This window comes from Amborella trichopoda, chromosome 2 (genome assembly GCF_054954075.1).
Source record: "Amborella trichopoda isolate Santa Cruz 75 chromosome 2, AtrichopodaSantaCruz75HAP2 v2.0, whole genome shotgun sequence".
Lineage (NCBI taxonomy): Eukaryota > Viridiplantae > Streptophyta > Magnoliopsida > Amborellales > Amborellaceae > Amborella > Amborella trichopoda.
This window is the reverse complement of record NC_142337.1, coordinates 44450835-44471566: the sequence shown is the minus strand read 5'-3', so window position 1 is coordinate 44471566 and position 20732 is coordinate 44450835. Positions and strand designations below refer to the sequence as shown.

The 20732-nt window shown below is 35.6% G+C and overlaps 1 non-coding gene across 1 annotated transcript; it reads right to left on the bottom strand.

Moving 5' to 3' along the window:
• Nucleotides 1-460: 460 nt before the first annotated feature.
• On the bottom strand, nucleotides 461-4093 carry LOC18440984 ((3S,6E)-nerolidol synthase 1). The gene is made up of 8 exons (XR_016050418.1): nucleotides 4034-4093; nucleotides 3658-3848; nucleotides 3204-3570; nucleotides 2910-3128; nucleotides 2647-2835; nucleotides 1924-1966; nucleotides 1559-1807; nucleotides 461-952 (listed from the first exon to the last, which is right to left on the bottom strand). It is a non-coding gene; the product is annotated as a (3S,6E)-nerolidol synthase 1 (transcript).
• Between the last annotated feature and the right edge of the window lie 16639 nt (nucleotides 4094-20732).

Genomic DNA, 20732 nt, shown 5'->3' with positions numbered 1-20732 from the left:
CTTTCCTTTTTGGAGAAAACTATTAAGAATTGTGCTATAATAATCAAATAGCGATAAAAGTTTACCTTTAAAATTTGGTAAAAATTACAATAAAAATTATAAAGCATATCAAGAAAAATATCTTTTCATTTCTATTTGAGACAAGTAGGAATGAGCTCAAAGCATAGGTAATCAAAGTGGCCGGTGCCACAACATGACGTCTTGAGTTTCATTTCTACTATGAGCTGGAAAAGCTTTTCCCATTTAGCTGCCAAAAAATAAATAAATAAATAAATAAATAAAAAGAGACAAACAGTGGAAGTGTATCTAGATAGCATCTCAAAAAATGGACCCGTAAAGATTTCATGTATTTAGAATAGGCAACGAACCCTCGATTCATTATCAAATTCTCTCATGATACCCAACATGTATGCGAGTGGTTTTAAACCCAATATGTGTGCAATCACCAATGCAAATGGTAATTATGACAAAGTAATTTTTAATTTACGAAAAAATGGGGTTAGGGCATTGATGCTTAAGATGGTGGATACCCCAATATAACATCTCACGCTCCATTACCACCCTTAAAAAAAAACATAAAAAATAAAAAAAAACAAAAGAAGAAGAAGAAAGTTTTGATTTAGTTTTATAAGGTTGAAGGCATATTTGGAGGGGTCGCCGATCCGTCAAGGGAGAGGGAAATGGGATCCAGGAGCTATGACTTCATGTGATCCTTCACGGTGGAATCCTCTTGATTTTGGTACACGATTTGGGCCAATCTAGAGATGTTCAACACTGAGATGGTGAAGGAATGTGGAAAGGGGCTTGGCTTGAGACTCTCATGGATTAGTTTCTTCCACATTGTTATAATGAGATTTGTAGTGTGTTCTCGAGCACTCTCTTCTGATTCATCTTCATGTTCCTTCATGTATGATTCTATGTAAGAGGCATCATCCCCTCTCTCTCTTTCCTCCTGTGATATCTTATAACCAGTTGTTCGTGTTATATAAGGGATAATTGTCAAACCACAAATATACTCTCAATAATTTAAGGTCGAAAATGGTTTGATAGGGCCTATCAAAATAGATAAAGCCTCACCTCATAACTCATCGAAATTTGTAATTCAAGTATTGGAAAATCTTTAGAACAATCATCTCTACGTGAACGTTATGGTTGTAAAAAAAAAAAGGAATAAAAAAATTAGATTTCAAGTTCTAAATTAATTTGTATTGTAACAAATTATCTAGACTATCCATTTCACCCAAAAAATAAGTGTTCATAGATCTACAAGATGTGTACCATTTTTTAAATCTGAAATTTTATTTTCAGTGTCAGAAATTGATTTTAGAGCCATTATGGAGATTTTTGTTGCCAAAATTGGTTTCGAGACCACAATTTTAGGTGAGGTCTCATTAGCATATTTTGCTTTTCAAATATATATATATAGACAGATTAAAATTAAAATTAACATTAATTTAATTTGGATACGTGTCTCCAAATATATATACATATAGAGAGATTAAAATTAATTTAATTTGGATACGTGTCTCCAGCTGTCGATGTGATGCATGGTGCATACCATTGAAGTAGACAAGTCATCCCAAAGCCAAAAAATGGTTGCTGAGCAGCGAATGAATGGAGGAACATTGCTTATGAGTTGAGCAGTCTCCCTTGTTACTTTGTGTTCCATCAGGAAATACATGTGAATCAAGACAACATGCACACCTGTACTCGTCACTGCATGTTTCGAGTACTTCTTTGCTCTTGGCACTTGCCCAGATCGGTACCCTTTTGCTTCAACTAAAAAGGCTTCGCATAATGAGGTCCACTGCAATAATAATACAAAATTTCCAATTTAGCTGTGGAGAAAATTTATATGCTTTGTGACACAATTCTATAGATAGGGATGCTAATGGGCTGGATGTTGTCGCCCAACCCTAAAACCCAAGGCCTGGGCAACAAAATGTGGCCCGAGGACCTGGCAAGCCTGATGAAAATGATGTAAAATAATAGGAGATATGGGTCTGGGTCCGTGTCTTTCTTATCTCTCTCTAAGTAGATGTTGCCGAGAATAATGCAATATAATAGGAGAGTGGGGTCCGTGTCCGTGTCCTTATCTCTCTTTCTAAGTTGATGTGAGGGTAGTCAAGAGTCATAGGTAGTTATCTCTCTCTATGTGGGTGTTAGTGGCTAGTTATTTTGTGAGAGTTATCGGATCATGTAGCTTTGTGGGCAATGGGTAGTTGAAGTGATCTAATCATGTAGGTAATGGGTAGTTTTTGTTGTAAACGTCTATAGAGACCCCATGTATTGAAATGATGGATATGTGGAAAGAAACCTTGAGTTTGTGATTACTTTCAAGAGTGATTGCATGCTTTTGAAAATAACCCAAAGTGGCAACTACGCATATTTATCAAAAAAGAGAAGAAAAAAAAAACAACATAACTAGGCCACAATAGGGGTGGCCTGGTTGTTGTGGCCACAATAGGGGTGGCCTGGTTCAACCCAATTCAACCCTCTTTTTTCATCATTTTTGTTTTTTATTTCTTTTTCCTTATATTTAGTCCGGCCTGACACGAGGGCTAGACTTGGGCCTAGGCATAGATATGGGCCTATTTGACCTAGCCTAGGCTAGCCTTATCAGGACCAGTGCTAGGCTAGGGCAACCCTATCTTTAGAAGAAGATAGATGATTTTTACCGCTTGTCTTGGGTGGTCTGTGATATCGAGTCCATGTTTCTTGTGTATCTTTTGAGCAATATCTCGTATGACATCATGTAAAGCTAAATAGCAAACCTTCATGTACTTGGGTAAACCATGGATTTCCCTTAAATCCCACCCGAAAAATTATTATCGTCTCTAGATTAGAAATTCAGTGATGCTTAGGGCATTAAATTTTCATCTGTGTTTGTGCATTAAATCTACCCATACCTTGTAATTGCTTGGGTAAAGAGTTCTAGTTCATCCATGGATCCGTACACGTCGTAGATATCGTCTATCAGGTAGATGAAGGAAATGGCTTTGGTCATATCAACTCTGCATTTTGAATACTGTGGCTCAGGGACGATTGCAACAGGCCACATAAACCAGTGGTGTATTTGATCTCGAGCAAATGCAAGCTCCTTTTCCATATCCAACTCCCGCCACAACCTAAACAAAGATAAGACACTACTGAGAAAATGTCCTTAATATCACAAGGGAGAAGAATTTTGTGATGACACTTACCTTGAAACCTCTTTCAGCTCTCCCTTATACATGGATTGCACCATATTGAAGTCTCTTTGGGCAAACTCCAATAAATCTTGGTCCCTCTGAGGATCTTCTTTGTAAACCTCAATGTAATGCCTGGTCTCTAACCTTGGGGTTCAGAAGTGTAATGGAAGCTTGACGTGCCTCACTATTTTCGTGATATTAGGTTCTACGCGATGCTGTGCTGAGATGCTCGACACAGAATCCTAGTGCTTCATCCATGATATCTTCCCCTTGAATTCGAAGGTGTGAACCTTCATAGAGGTTCAACATACCAATAACATCTTCGCTCAAACTGGGTTTGAAATTCCCATTGCCATCCTTGAATTTGTTAAATACATCTGCAAAATAAACATGGGGTGGCGATTAGAGAAATTATTTAAACCATAAATCAGCACCAAACATCAGAAAATATAGATTAAAGTTTCACTCACTCGATGACACATTATATCCATATTGTCTAAGGAGTCGAAATTTTAGAGAAGCAACTAAGAGATTGTCATCCGAACCATTTGCAGAAAAACCTCTGTAAATGCCACCACGCGCCGCTTCAATTTCTATTTCAAAGTGGTAGGCGATGCCAAGCTGTTGAATGTGGTCTTCAATTTTATTTTCAAATCTCTAAACCTTGTGGTCTCCAAATACCTGTGAGGGATCATGAGGAGTTCAACGACATTTAAAGATCATGAAGAGTTCAAAGAAATTTAAAGGCACAACTGTAAAAGAGTAGCTTACAATTCTAATACAAGTGAAATGCACATAGAACGAATTTTAATATATATATATATATATATATAGGGTGTAACCTGCTTGGGGTTAATCTTAGGTATGAATGTTGGAGAGAATGAGTTGGTTCTGATACTCATCGGCACTAACTATTAAGAGCAACGTGAGATAAATAGAGAGAAAGAGAGGCAGTGTGGTTGAATATAAAATCACGTTGGCCTCGTGTTCAAAGGGGAAGGCGTGAATCACATATTTAATTGGAGCCACAATTGCGGTAGTATTGCACGGTGTGTGCGTATAAAGGTAAAGAGGGCACCTCCCTAATGGGGGTGGGACCTATTACCCTTTTCCACCCAAACAAAGTAATTTCTATTTAATAGTATTTTTATTATTTTTAAAGAGGGCACCTCCCTAATGGGGGTGGGACCTATTACCCTTTTCCACCCAAACAAAGTAATTTCTATTTAATAGTATTTTTATTATTTTTTGAAATTTTTATTTTGAGTTTATATATATATATATATATTAAACTAAAAAAAATCCGAACTATTCTCGCGAATGGGCTGAAGCACCGACTTGCTTCATTTCTTTCACCAAACCGAAAAAATCTCCAAAGAAAATTTGACAACATTGTGACAAACCTTATGCATTGTGGAAAATCGGGCGAGATTTAAAAAATCAAATGAACATCTCACATCATATGTGTTGTCTTCTTTTGAGTGTTTTACTAACTTACTTCTGTAGAAATAAAAGAAAGCAGGCCACACCATTTCCACACATTTCAAGATTATTTGTTCAATAATTGTGGAATATTGTACTATAATAGTTGTTGAATGTAATTGCACTAAATTTGCAATTCCCCAAATATTCTTTCTCCCGTGAGAGTATATTGTCCATTTATTCCCTCGGGCAAAATCCAATTTAGGAATTATATTAGGGCGCCAACTTTTTGGGGATGTAAGCTCTACAGCCTAGACTAACTTTAGTGAAAACAACTTGCAAATGGCTCTCTTTATGCCCTTACAACAGGTGATGGCTCAAGATTTAAAAGACGCCATCCATGTTTTGGAGGGCGGGATCTGTGTTAGCAAACTCAAAATTCAAATTCTTTTGGAGAATAATCTTCTAAATAACTTATCTGATTCTCAAAATTGCATATTGAAAAAACCCTCGTAGGTCTTTGTAACTATTGGTTTTTGTTTGGCTCCTCATTCTCATGCAGTATTTACTTAACCTACTCTATATTTATTTGACACTCATTACCCTTGGTTTGTAATGTAAAAAGTTTTTGACGAGTAATATTTTGCGTCATTTGGAGATATAAAAGATATATTTTTATAAAAAATTAATGGCATTCTATTTGTTGTTAAAAATAATTAATGCTCTATTTGTGTGATGTCATATCACATGATAATGATGTCACATTAGATATAGGCAATATTTTTTATACCCAACTTAATTAATAAATATTCTTTTTTACAAAAAAAAATTGATTAATTACCTAAAACACTCTAGGTAAAATAATTATAACATTATGAAGTAAGGGTATCAAGTGTACAAAATTGTTAAGTAAATTAAAAAAATACTCTATAATAGAAAAGGGCCTAACAAAACCCTTAACTATTATCTCATCTCCTAGTTTTTCTCTCTTAGTGGTTACTATCAAGGGTATACTTTTTCACATAGAAAATTGTGTGGCCTCCACTCCTAGCCAGCCTTGTTAAGGACACCTACTAGGTAATTGCTAGCGCACCTAGTCACCCAAAAGAGCTCACTCTTTGTGTCAATTATAACTGCTCTAAGTTTGGCTGCACATCGTAGCCTGCATCCTTGATTCGTTGCCATCTAGTGGATCAATTTAGGAAAGATGTTGTAACTGTCTCCCTATTTCTTGCTACCCATCTTTTAGTTGTAATTCTCACATGCTTGGTGCAGACTTTGAACTCAAACTTTGTGCTTTCCTAGCCCGAGCGCCTATGCGTATCGATTAGCCCACCGTCCCCTCTGTGCGTCCATTTGGTTGTTAGATGTAGACCCACATGCACCAAGCCGTGTACTATGCTTGTCCAATGTCGTGACCCTGTCGACCTAATGTGCGACATAAGAGGATGTAGGGACAACGAAGTGTTGACCTTTTCTACCTTCAAGGAACTCGGCCCTGCTAATAGTGCGGCTCAAATAATAGAGTGCTACCTCCTTTCCTTCCTCATTATCTTGGGCCAATGAATCTCTCAAAAGCGTTTCTAATGCAGCGACGTAAAGGATTAGAGGCCTTGATTCAATGGGAACCACACACGCGGTAGTAATGCACCGTGTACGGATAAAGGAAGGAGAGGACCTGCCTAATGGGGAGGGACCGGTTGCCCTCATCGCCCCAAGCAAAGAATTATCTATATAAAAGTATTTTTTTATTTTTTAAAAAAAACTTATTTTGAGATTTTTTTATTATTTTTATATATTTATATATATAAATATCTACTTTATATATAATAAACTAAAAAAAATCTGAAATCTTCTCGCAAATTGATCAAACATCGACTTGCTTCATTTTTTTCACCAAACCGAAAAAATCCCCGAAGTAAACTTGTGGGAAATCTGGCCGGACTTCCAAAATCAAATGAATATCTCACTTTATACATGTTGTCTTCTTTTGAATGTTTACTAACCAACTTCCGTAAAAAAGAAAAGAAAGAAGACTACACCTTTGCCGCACATTTTAAGATTATTTGTTCAACAATTGAGGAGTGTTGTACTATAGTGGTTGTTGAATGTAATTTGAACTACATTCGTAATTCCCCAAAGATCCTTTCTCCTAAAGGAGTATAATGTTCATTTAGTCCTTCGGGCAAAATCCAATTTAGGAGTTATTTTAGGGTGCCAACTTTTGGGGATGTAACCGCTACAATTAGACCAACCTTAGCGAAAAAAACTTGCAAATGGCTCTCTTTGTGCCCTTGAAAAAAGTGATGGCTCGAGATTGAAAAGTGGTCGTCCAAGTTTTCGAGGCTGGGAACCAAGTATTAACAAATTCAAAATTCAATTTTTTTTTTGAGAATTATCTTCTAGTGACTTATGTGATTCTCAAAATATAATATTTAAAACACCCTAGTAGGTTTTTGTAATTAAGTGTTGGTTTTTTTGTTTGGCTCTTCCTTCTCATGCAGTATTTACTTAACCTACTCTACATTTATTTGACACTCGTTACCCTTGGTTTGTAATACAAAACGTTTTTGGGAAGTAATAACTTTTTTCCATTTGGAGCGATAGTTTACAGTTTTTTATAAGAAACTAATGGCATCCTATTAGTTGTTAACAAATAAGTAATGCTCTATATGTGTGATGTTGTATCCTATGCTGATGATGTCACATCCGATATGAGTGACATCATTCCCAACTTAATTCATAAATATGCTTTTTTCTATACAAAATATTTGATTAATTATGTAAAACACACTAGGCAAAAGAATTACAAAATTATGAAGTAAGGGTATCAAATGTACAAAATTGTTGAGTAGATTAAAGAAATACTCCATAAGAGAGAGTAGCTTAACATAACCCTTAACTATTATCCCATCTCCTAAATTCTCTCTCTTTGTGGACCTGTGGTTACTACCAAGGGGATAATTTTTCACATAGAAAATTGTGTGGTCTTGACTCCTAGCCAGCCAGCTATGGGTCAATCTCAACCTAGTTAGTGTGCACCCAACAAAAGAACACACACCACACTAACTCACAAGGGAAAAATGGGTCAAGGGCCACGGCACAACTTTATTTCAAGTTGTATACTTTCAAAACTATGCTACCACAAATACCTCCAAGGGGTTTGGGCTGGGCGTTTATATATTGTGGCATAATTTCCTCTGGGCAAGAACTACTGAAAACAAGAGATTGCATCTTGTAAACTGGAATACGTTATGCTTGAAATGAGGGGGGGGGGGGGGGGGTTTGGGTTTGTGTCATTATTCGATTTTAATGTAGTTGGGATAATGAAGCTGGCTTGGATAGTCATTTCAAATCATTCCGCTCTCCTGGCAAGATTTTTCAAACATAGATACTACCGGCATACCACAGTTTGGAAGGCCAAGTCTAGAATATATTCACATGCTTGGCGTGATTTATTTTTTTTTGTATAAATAGGCTGCAATTTAATGTCAAATGGTTGGTTAGAAATGGTAGGCAGATTGATTTCTAGGCTGATCCATGGTTATCATAATAGTCTTTGTTTGAGGTATATGGTATGAATACTCTCTTGCTTTCTGGTTCCTCGGCCCTGGCAAAATTATATAAGTTTTTGGATTGTACACCTCTCAGATGGAATCTCCCCCCCGCCCCCCCCCCCCTGCCGCCCCACCCTCCTTCTCTAACCATCTCTCATAGGAAGTGCTCTCTTATGTTCTACCTATTCGTTCGCATGAGGATCATCTTGTTTGGATCCATGCGGCCGATGGTCTTTTATCGATGAAGAGGGCTTGGGAGTACATCAGAAGGGATGAGCCTATGAAATATGTCTTTAGAATTTTGTGGCCTACGCCTTCTCTTCTTAGGGCGAAATGGTTCACATGGTTAGCTTTGTATTCCAGATTACCCACTTCGTCATTACTTCAATCAAGGGGCCTCGCTTCAATTTCCATTTGCCCATTGTGCCCAAGAGGAAGAATTTGATATCATGTTATGTTGCAATGCACGTACTCCGACCTGATATGAAGATCGATTCTCAATAGATTTGAGAAGTGGTTCCCCCTTCCGCAAACCATATTTACTTTGATGGCCAATTGGATCCAATTTATGTTTTTGTCTACAGGTATGAAGTGCTTCCCCCTTCCGCAAACCATATTTACTTTGATGGCCAATTGGATCTAATTTATGTTTCGGTCTACAGGTATGTAGTTTGTTTGGATAAGTGTATTTTCTATTACCATATGGAGAATTTGGATGGAGAGCAATGCTCACATCCATAGGGGGGCAAGTACACGTAGGGAGCAACTCCTACAAAATATTTTGCATTGGTTTAAAGCTTTGGCAAAGGTTAAAAATTGGGCTTCCCATTTTTCTGTATTTAGCATAGCTACTAACCTCAAATTGCAATGGAGTGTGGTTCCCCCTACAGTTCAAATTCATGTGGCATAAATCTCTAGATGTATGCCAACCTTCCTTGTAACAATTTTAACTCTCTTAAACTTTGGGGAGGGGGTATCCCTTAGCTCTAATCTTTAGTGTGTCAATTTCTATAACCTCGTGTCTCACAATGAAACTTAGAAACTTCCTGGATCCTTTTCTAAAGGCGCATTTCAAGGGGTTCATCTTGAATTGGCGCTGTCAGAGTTTACGGCGTATCTCCTCCAAATCCCCCAAGTGTGTGTCCCATTTTTTGGACATGACTACCAGGTCATCAACGTAGCATTCTACCACATCACGCAAGATATCCTTGAAGATGATGGTCATTGCTCACTTATATGTTGTAAAAATTCGAACAGTATCATTTTGTAGCAAAAAATTCCCTTGTGTTGTTTGAAAGGCCGTATGTTCTTCATCTTCGGGGCCCATCCGGATTTGATTGTACCCTCAATAACCGTCCATAAAAAAGAAGGTTTCACAAACCACGGATGAGTCTATCATGACTTTTGTTATTGGCAAAGGGAAATCATCTTTAGAGCAGGCTTCAATTCGGTCCATGTAATTAATATATACTCGTATTTGTATGTTTTCTTTTTAACATGGACGACATTTGACATCCATTTGGGATATCGAAGTTCTATTATGAACCCAACCATGAGGAGTTTGTGAATTTTCACTTGTATCTTCAGAGTGATCTCAGGCTGAGATGTAGACACCACCCTTAAAATTCTAGCCAAGAGAATTCTTAAAACCTTGGTTCTAAGTCCAAAGGTTCCAAAAATTATATTTAAAGTTATAATTTAAAAAATAAAAATAAAAAATAACAAAATAAAAATGAAAAGAAACTAACCTCTTGCTTATTTATTTATTGGGAGAGTCAGATGTTAGCCAACTAGTTCCTCAGCTAGTGGCCTGACATGATCTTTTCCCATATTTACTTTAGTTAAGGTAGCATAATGTTTTTAAATACTGAAACATGGCAACAAGAAAGAGTAAAAATCTTCTAAAGAGCAAATAATTCATAATATGCAAATTAAAAAATATTATTGTGAATATTATAGAATTTATTATGTAAAAAGCTAAAAGAGAACTATGTTATTAACTAAATATCATATTGATAAATGGTTGTTCTTAAACAAATAAATTTTTTAATAATATAATTAGAAAGGAAATAAATCACTCACCGGTCATGAGGTACCACCATTAACTATGTTCATTGCTCATATAAGCTTTACCCAAGGACTTGTTTATCCTCCATGTGATGCAGGGAGAAATAATAAACCAGAAAAAATACAATTATAAAATAAAAAGGTTGAGATGATATACCTTCTCAAATTTGCAAGGGAATCCACTCCAAAAAGATCTTTTTACAAGACCAACTTTACTGAATTTCAACATCTTTTATTTACAATGAAGGACTCTTCCAATTAGAAATGCTTAGAAATAATAAAATAAATAAATAAAATGCATTTATCTCTCTCCTAAAACTCCTTTCTTTCTTGAAAATGATAACATTTCTTACTACATGTTTATCTAAGTTTTGACTTTTTAACAAAAAGATTGACTTTATAAAGATAAGCACATATCAGTCCTTATTTCTCTCTGCCTAAAAAATAGGTCCTAAAATTTTAAAAATAAATATTTTGTATACCCTCAAATCTGTACAACAAAAAAATACAAAATAATCTTAAATAAATTAAAATTTTGAATAATACCAAATCTAAAATCCAAAAAAATATTAAAAAACCAAAAAAAAACCATTTTTTTATTTGCATCGCCATGGAATGCGCTATTGACCATTTTCTTTGGTTCAATGGACCTCTTTTATTTGAGAGCAGGGATGATTTAGCGATTGATAAATATCCTATAGAGTCATCTAAGAAATCTAACTTCGAGGAGGCCAAAAATATAAGAAAAGTAAATATACACCTATAATTTAGAAGCTCTCTCACTCTAGAAATACACCTATAATTTAGAAACCCTCTCTCTTTTTAGATATACACTTAGAATTTAGAAATTCTCTCTCTCTAGATATATACCTACTTTGGAAGATTTTTTCTATAAATTAAAAAAAAAAAACCAAGTCCAAGTCTCTCTAAAATTTCTATAACCTTCCCCCTAAGTACCAACCCTAATTCTTGAGTCCCACTTTATTCTTGCGATATATACGTAATAATATAGTATAGATAAATAGATATGATTATAGTAAAAATAACATTAAAACAACTCATTTTCTCCATATTTTTCTTTATGCAGGTCATAAAATAAATCTCTGTCTCCATTTTTCAATAGTAGCTCAAAGAAAATTCATGCTAAAAAGAGACGACGATTCCCTGGCGAAAGAAGTCACAAAGTTGATGAGCATTTTGGATGTCGGTTTCTGCAGGATACTGGAAATAGCCAAGGATGGGCACAAGATGGTTGGCGTGTCACGCTGGTTGATCTCGACTGTTGATTATGAGATATACGACCAATGGCCACCCCATGAAAATTCCATTCCATATGCTCGCGTAGACTTAGGCCTCAATTACTGCCATTTAATGTAGGCCACTCATTGTGGCTTCATTTACTCTCTTTTTTTGCCCTTTTTTTAGGGGAAATCATGTATACCCTGTTGGACCATACTATTTAGGCATGGTTCCCCAGTACATTCTAAATCATGTATACCTGTTACACTATTATTATTTATTTTTGCAGCTAGCCCCTCAAGGAAGATGACTCCAAATCCATGATTCTAAAATGCCTTTGTGGCCGGTAAATTTTAAACCATGTAACCAAAATAACTTTGTTTTGGATCAAAATCTTATGTATAAATCCATGGTTCTCTGTAAAAAAAAAATTTAGATAGTTTTCCTTTCGAACGGTTTTGATTTAGTTTTAATCTCTATTTTTTTTTTAGGTAGTTACTCTATAAAGAAATTTAGTATCTCTCTTTAAAACTTGAAATGTGAGATAATTTTTTTCTGCAAAAATTTTCAGATAAATTCTCGTTAAAATTCAATATCTGAAGTTTTTCAAGAGAGAATTGTGGATTTATACGAGTCATTTTTTTGTCCAAAACAAGATTAACATTTGGTTCAATTGCAAAAAGTTCAAGGGTACAAATGGTCTAAGGGAGTATACATAATTTTCCCTGTTTTTTTTTATGGTGATGTCGTCTTGCACGTGTTTCAATGACATCATAGGCATGTGTTTAATGATGATCTCATCATGCACATGATTTCGTTTCTTGTTTGGGTAATTCGGTGGGGGAAGACATAACCATGGACAGTCTTTCAAAAAATTGAAGAATTAGTTAACCATGGACAGCCTTTCAAAAAATTGAAGAATTAGTTATTTGAAGGTGTTAATGGGATAGCGTAAGTAATAATGAAAGTGATTAGGATGTGAGGGTGCTATCACCGTAATTTATAAAGAGGTATGTGAGGGATCAGCTTCCGAAGTACTTCTCAAATGGGTGGATCATGGACCATCTCACAAAAATCATTCAAGATTTTTCTAAAAAAAAGAATGTTGCATTTATTTACTCACGTCCAAAATAATTGAAGCAAAAATCTCCCATAATGCTACTGGTGAATCAAACTATCGTACTCATTGTTAGCAAGTAGGAGAGTACCAATATATCAGGTTATCATAAATTCAGAAATAAATTGATTTTATATTAAAAAGTCAAATGACAAAATCATGTAAAACATATGGATCCGCAAAAATACTCATTGTAATAATATTGCTAATATATCAGATTAGGCTCAAAAAATTGGAACAAAAAAAATGGATGAGTTTAAAAATTAAAATTTTAAAATTGTTAAAATAAAAATATGCCAAAACCATCAATACTAAAAATGGTCTCATTTTATACTCTCCCAAAAAAAAAATTTCTTGATTAAAAAATGATTGTTAATGCAATGTTAATTGGTGGCTTAAAAGAAAAGACTTTTACTAAAAAAGAGTAGTCAAAGAATTTAAGGAAAATAAGACTATTATAGAGAGAAATAATATTATTAAATATATTTTAAATAGTAGAAAAGAGCGGGACCATAACTAAATGATAGTCATGAGGTCTTTGTGGTCATACTCCAACCCTTGCAAATCGGTCAAAACAACAAGGTAAACTTTTTTTTTAGTTTCATATGTTCGATATCTTTGATATCTTTTCTTTAAAATTAGTTGCTATGAATTTCATTCACCCATGAACAACAAGGTAAACTTTTTTTTTAGTTTCATATGTTCGATATCTTTGATATCTTTTTTTAAAATTAGTTGCTATGAATTTCATTCACCCATGAACGATTATAAGGAGGTTCGAGAAGAAAAGGATGTAGCCACCAACAAATGTTGGTGCACACCACCCTTTGGTCAAGCATCAACTTCCATATCAGCCTCCTCAAAACAATGAGATAACTCAAAAGAACCATTACTTAAAATGAAAAAGATTTTGTAAAAAATTCTACATAATCTCCAAGGTAGCTTAATTTCTCCTTTTGCCCAACCAATGACATTGCTTGAATCACCTTCAATCATCTTTTGGCCCTCGAGACTCTTTATTACATTTAAACCTTGCAAAAAAACTCTTACATCAGCCTTGTTCACTATTATATGTCTACATGGTTCCGAATAGGTGAATTTGTAATTACCCATATGATCTCTAATAGTACCTCCATAACTTGTTGAGCCTTTCCAATTAAGCTTCCATTGAAGTTGAGTTTTAAGCAATTTTCATAAAGAAGCATCTAAACAACATTTCGAACTTGTTTGCCATTATTAAGCTTAGCAACTTTAGATTGGTTCTAAAAAATCAGTGACTTTAAGATAAACTTACAATCCTTGCTATTTGAAAACCATTCAGCTATTATTTCAATGGTGTTGGACTTCAAAACTTCAATCTCACATTGTGTCCCTTCGAAGGATCTTCAATTTCTCTCTCTCAAAATATTCCAAATTGTGCTTACCCATAAAGCTCTCCATAGCATAGTGCCAAATTTTAGTAAACCAAGGTTCATCCATTGAAAGATGATCAACTTTGGGCTTTGTGGGATCAGAATATTTAGATTCAACAACTTTCTACACCAATCCCACAAGCTTAAAGTGAAAGGAAACTGTAAAAAAATATGGTCCACACTTTCGTTATCTCTCAAAGAGAGCCTATAAACATTGACAATTGTGAAACCTCTCTTACAAAGGTTATCCATAATAAGCAGTTTTCTTTTTAAAGCTATCAACATAAATAATTGACCTTCGGCGGCTCTTACAAATTCCATATTCTTGGTAAACTAGGATCAATCGCTCTGTGAGTCTCCTCATGCAGCAGTCGATAGACAGACTTAACTGAAAAATCCCCCGAAGTAGTGAGTTCCCACACCAATCGATCATCTTTATTCGAAACTTAGAAAAAATTATGTAACAGATTCATAAGTAATTGGAACGCATGAATGAAAGAGTCTAAGACCCTCATGTAGCTGCAAACAAAATTCCATTAACAGGTAGTAAAATCAGCCCCTCTAAGGTCTTTTACTGAGGTCAAAGGATTGTCAACTTCGCAGAAGATCTCAAGAAAAGAATCTCGAAGAGAAAAATGTCACACCCCAAGTTTTATAACACTAATATACCTGAGATGTAATAGTTTATTCGAAATTTTTACTATATACTGCTCCAAAACAATTATTTCATTCAAAAGCTTTTTGTACAAAGCCTATTTCACAATTTGTAATAATAACCTGAGGTCCATATTTATATACAACTTTGATAGACAAAAGTTACATAGGAGAATGTATTCATAACTACAAACTTGTTCTTTCAAACTCTTCCTGCTGCGATTATTCTGAAAGAAAATTTACTATAGTTTGATGAGTTTGGCTACTCAATAAGTGACCATCATTAACCTTAAAATAAATAATCATAATTGACAAATGTAGATATTTTCTAAAAGAACTCATATACAGAAGGATTTTGACATATTCATTTCATATATTGTAGTACATGCTCTTAGACAGATTCATTTTTTATCTTACACCTGTCCTGTATTCCTTATTAGACAAAGAAAATAAGCATGCTACATAAACATTATGTACACGATTCATATGAAGATCAACATTAAGTATCAGATATAATCAAACAAGCATTCACAACCACGGAAATCCTGTCGTAAGCATTCATAACAACAAAAGTCCTGCAGTAAGCATTCCCAACAACATAATTCCTCAATAAACATTCACAACAACAGAAGTGCTGCAGTAAGTATTCACAACAACAGAAGTGCTGCAGTAAGTATTCACAACAACAGAAGTCCTGTAGTAGAAGCACTATAACAACAAAAGTCCTGCAGTAGAAGCATTCACAACAACAGAAGTCCTGCAGTAGAAGCACTCATAACAATAAAAATCCTGCAGTAGAAGCATTTACAACAACAAAATTTCTGTGATAAGCATTTACAACAACAATGCAAATCCTGCAATAAAAGCACCAACCTCGCGTCCCAGGCCTCAGGTCCAAGGTTAGAACTTCTACTATCCCACAAGAAGAAGCACCACCAACGGCTAAATCCATTGCGTAGTACCTCATGCACACACACACAGTCCCCAGCGTGCTTTGGGGTTTTTGATAGGCGGTGACCTTGCAAGACGCGGCCTTCTCGTTGCCCTTCTGGCTAGAGAGCATTACACTACCAAAGGGGTTCCAATGGATAGTGCCTCACATAGAATTTGAGGGGTGCGACCCTCCCAAACACTCACATTCCTAACTCTCATCCTATCATAGAAAGTTAGAAAAAAAATCGCAGCTGCCGACACCATCATTCATATAGTAGGTGCCTTGCCCATACAGGCAGCGGTCGGCACAATCATTCACACAGTATGTGCCCATCCACATATCACATAGCCTAAATCACAACTACCGGCACCATCATTCATAAAGTAGGTGCTCTTCCCGACAGGCAGCTGCCAACACCATATCACATCATATCATAACAGGGGTATGTTTCCCTGCACCCATGTCTTATCGAAAGAATGTTACCATGCACACATATCTTATCACACATATATCATCATAAGCATATTGTCATGCACACATGTATATAAATGTAGTAAATATCAGGAAACATTAATATCGTATTTTCAAAATATCATTTAAATCACGTGCACATAACACTAGGACATAACAATTACGTATAACACTAGCACATAACATTTGAGCATACCGCATATAGTATTCTGAATTATCACATTACAGAAACACGTAAAATTTATAGTGCAGAAACCCAAATTATTAAACAATTGTTTTTCAGGAAAGCAAAGCCACTTGTACATAACACTTACCACATTTAAAATTTATGCAGGAATAAATACATAAATACGTAAAACTTACAGTACCAGTATTATTACAATTAAATATAGGAATATCTCTAAGAATATTATAGAAATATCAGGAAATGAAGTCACCTACAATACCTAACATTTATGCTAGAAATATTACAATTAAATACCAAAATATCTCTAGTAGTAATATTAGTTTTTCAAATAATGAAAACATGAAGTCGCCTAAAAATTCATAATAGTTTATGGAAACACTACAATTTTATTGAAAGCAATAATCCTATTTTTCAGATGACTATTTTTCAAAAAATGAGGTCACTTATACCTACTCTTACAGTATCTACAATTTGTACAATAAATAGCAATATTATAGTCTTCTTAAAAAGGGAATTTCATAATTTACAGTATCCAAAATTTCTTGCAATAGATAAAAATATCACAATTTTACTATAAAAAGATTATTTCTCAGGAGAATGAAGTCACCTACACTTAAATTACTCTGATATGTAATTATCGTTGCCCTACAAACATCTACCAAAAATATATCTAAGCATCAACCAAATATATTTCAAAATCCCCACTGCTGCTGGTGACCACCTCAAGCTTGGCTGGTATTAGCTTAGTAACATGGTCCTCCGAACTCTAAGAGGTCTACTATCCAGAATCCATGAAGCTCCAACCAAAAGCCAAACTAATCCATAGTAGTATATAGGATTTACCCCACCATCTTCCAACTCCCATCCTGTAAATACACGTTATTACACTCCTTCAATAACCCCAAGGAAATTCTCGTAATACATGGTTGCCATATGTTTTGCATGTAAGTAAATATGTGCTAATAGACCACCATGATTTGAGATGAGTGCATGCCAGTGAGAGTGAGAGTGAGAGCGGGAGCACGCTTGATGAGAGAGAATCCCAGCCCTGGTTTAAACTAATCCCCTAAAGGTTTTTTTTATGAGATAGAGTATAGCGTGAGAGAGAGACCTTTTTAAAATTAGTACACCTTTATAAGAGGGAGAGAGAGTATAGCATGAGAGAGGCCCCTTAAAATTTTAATACCTTTTATAATGGTCTCTCAATTACGTGGATGGGCTGTTGGGTTGCCACCTCAGGTGATAAACCTCTTTTCTAAAGTAAAACATAATACAAAGGAAGTGCATACCATAAAGTCTACACTATAAAAATAGACTAGCACCAATTTAAACAAAAATATTAAAAATATCAGGTTAAAGAAAAAGTTATCATGTTCAAACACAACACTACGCGAGCTTATAATCTAGGCTAGCCAGTTGTAAGCATTTTGTTTTATTTTATTTTATCTATTTATTTTATTATTATTATTATTGTTATTGTAATTTCAAAAAAGTTAAGGTCATCATATTCCTCCTATTATTTAGCATCTTCAAGAAAATGTGAAGTTACCGGCCAATGAATATTGGGTATAGTACTAATCATTATACGAAAATAATAATTATTTTTGACACAATGAACTATCACTTCAAAATTATTTCTTTATTGTAAGTATTTTATTTTGATTTTATTTATTTATTTATTTTGTATGTATTTCTATCAACACTATTAATATTATTTTTCAGTTCTAAAAATTCGAGGGTTGTCACACAAAGTCTCCTAGCCACTTATCAAACTAGAATAAGACTTGATCCCCCTTTCCAACTACTTTGCGATAGTGACTAAGACATAATGATCGACACACATCGATTCCTTTCCAAATACTTGAAAAACCAATTTTATATCTTGGGTTTTTAATGAGGTAGTCAACACATCTATCTATATTTTTCTTTTAACACCTCTTCCCATAAAACATCCTGCTAATTTTGGACGCACCACCACCACTTAGTCAATAGGTTATGTTCATCAATTTGAGTTATTTAACTCCTAGAACCCCATCTCTCTTCGAAGTGTATACTTTTTCCCAATTCACAAGTTTCACTTTTTTCCTATTCATACATTATCCCCATAAGAAAGATCTCATAATATTTTTCAAAGTCTTCACCACCTACTTCGTAATAGTAGATCTTCCTCCAAACGACATAAAGTAAATAGCTAAGTTTAACAAAGTAGACTTCGTAATGGTAGATCTTCTTCCAAACGACAACACTTTAAACTTTCACAAATCTAGTTTTTTATTAAATCTTTCAATAATAGAGTCGCATATAGTTGCTGATTTGTTTCCTCGAAATAAAGGAATACCTAAATATTTGCAAGGAAACTTACCAATCCCACATCCAAGAATTTCTGCCAAAGATATAATCAAGTTATTTGAACATTCAATCCCAATCAAATTGGCCTTTTCCAAATTCACTTTAAGATACATTGTTATTTCCATATACTTTAAGAGAAGAAAAGAAAAGAAAAGAGATAAGAGAAGAAAAGAAAATAAAATAGATAAGTGAGAGAAGAAGTTTGACCAGGCGGCTAGGCTAGCACAATGGTAAGACCAGTATGGTGATTGATTTGATATGATAGCAAGACAGGCATGGTAACTCAGACCGACACGGCGGCAATACTACTCGACGACAGAACCAACACTGACTAGCTTGGCACGATGGCTAGTCTGACATGTTAGCAAGATGGGCACGGTAACTCAGACCAGCATGGTGGCAATATTGCTCAACGACAAACAACCAACACTGACTAGCCTGGCACAATGGCTAGTCTGACATGGCAGCTAGACAGGCACAGTGACTCGGACCGGCACGGCGGCTAAACTGCTCGACGATAAGACTGGCACAACGGCTAGTCTGGCGCAACGGCTAGTCTGACGTGACAAACGGGCACAGTAACTCAGATTGGTACGGTGGCTAAACTGATTGACGACAAGACTGGCCTGGCAGCACAAGGCTCAGCCTACCCTCTGGTCAAACAAGCGATGGAGAGAAAGAGAGAAAGTGAAGACTAGCTCGACTCTCGCTAGGTCTTCAAAAAGAGATGAAAGTGAAAATAGCAGTGATGGTGAAATAAAAGTGATAAAGAATGAGATAAAATGAAAGAGATTAAAACAACATCAAAATAAAATAAAATTAGAAAGTTGAAAAGGGAGTAAACTAAAATAAGATGAAATAAAGTATAATAAAGTGAATAAATTGAAATAGGGTAAAGTAAAAAGGATAAAAGAAAATAAGATAGGATAAAAATAAATAAAATAACATGGTATAAAGGGAAGTTAATTGTGGTAAATGAAATAAAATGAAAAGAAGGAGTAAAATGGAATAGGGATGAAATAAAATGAAAAGGAGTAAAATGGAATAGGGTGAAAGGAAAAAGGTCAAAAGGAATAAAATAGGAGGGTTTAATAAAATAATAATAAAGATGAATTAGTTGAGAGAGAGAGTAGGATGTTCTAATAAATCAAATCCTATGAGTTAGTTAAGAGAGAGAGAGAGAGGAGGTTTTAATAAAATAGAACCTATGAATTAGTTAAGAAAGATAGCGTCAGTAAATGTGCGGTCATTGGGTTGTTGTTGAGGAAAGTAAAGTATAAATAATAATAATAAAGTAACGTTTTGGTTAAGAGGAAGGGAGAAAGTGGGTTATTAGGTTATTTAGATGAGAGAGAGAGAGAGAGAGAGAGAGAGAGAGTGGAGTGCTTTTTGTTAAGTTGAACGAAATAGGGTGAGAGAAAGTGAGTGAAACGAAACTAACGAAAACCTACAACGAAAAGAAAAAGACGAAAAGAAGGGAAAGTGAGTTTCGTTTAGGGGTTTTTAGAGAGAGAAAGGACAGTGAGGGAAGGGGAGAGGGGGAGGTTGCACGCGGAGAGATTAAGTGGGAGGACGAGGTAGAGAGATGGAGACGGTGTAGCGGGGTGGTGATTCAAGACACATGGGGTGGCTGCCTGGCAGCAGTGAAGATGGCTGCAGCACAAAGGGGCGGAGGTGGTAGAAATTGGTGGCAGAGATAAGGGGCAGCAGGGTGGAGGACGATGGCAGTTGGCTGCGAGGTGGGAAAAAGATGGTGGTTGGTTGCTGGCCGATGGGAGTTGCAGGGAAAGAGGTGAGCAGCATGATGGCTGGAATGGAGATGGTGGAAGATTGGAATGAGAGCAGCAGAATGGGTAGAGTAGAGAGAGAGGCGGAGGTGGCTGCCTGGTGTGTGGCACTGTGGACGTTGTGGAGGATTAGAGAAAGGTGAAGATGGATTGCAGCTGACTGGGATGGCGAGAGAAGGGAGGCGCAATGGGCGGAAGTTGCAGCTGAATGGGAAGGAGGTGATGGCAGCCGGGTGCAGCAGAAAAAAGTAATAAAGTCGAAGGAAATTTTTCGAATGTTGTCATTCTCGCTTCTCTCGAAGCACAAGATTCGGCGGGGCAAGCTGTTTGAACACATTTTTCAAC